Genomic DNA, 599 nt, shown 5'->3' with positions numbered 1-599 from the left:
GTTAAGACAGCTAGATAGATAGATAGATAGATAGATAGATAGATAGATAGATAGATAGATAGATAGACAAACAAACAGACAGACAGATAGACAAACAAACAGACAGACAGATATATAGATAGATAGATAGATAGATAGATAGATAGATAGATAGATAGATAGATAGATAAATAGATTGATGGATATATAGATAGACAGATTAGTAATTATGTTTTTATGTAATACAAAAACATTGTGATATAGCAATACAGTACAGAATTTCGCTTGCTGGAACTTGTCGGTTTCTTGCAACTCGATCCCTACATTAATTTACAAAAACTTTCTGGAAGCTAATCTCAAGGTTTGGACAATTCAAAGCAGATAATTACTAATATAGAAGTATTCCATCACTGTCGCCGCTGGCACTCCAAGAGTTAGTCTATGGAAACATATTCACACACGCACGCACATACATACATATACGTACATACACACATACATACATACGTACATACGTACATACATACATATATGCATACACACACAAACACACACATACACACACACACACACACACACACACGCGCGCGCGCGCACACATACATACATACATACATACA

This window comes from Aplysia californica, unplaced genomic scaffold (genome assembly GCF_000002075.1).
Source record: "Aplysia californica isolate F4 #8 unplaced genomic scaffold, AplCal3.0 scaffold00043, whole genome shotgun sequence".
Lineage (NCBI taxonomy): Eukaryota > Metazoa > Mollusca > Gastropoda > Aplysiida > Aplysiidae > Aplysia > Aplysia californica.
The sequence above is the reverse complement of the archived record's forward strand: the minus strand, read 5'-3'. Positions refer to the sequence as shown.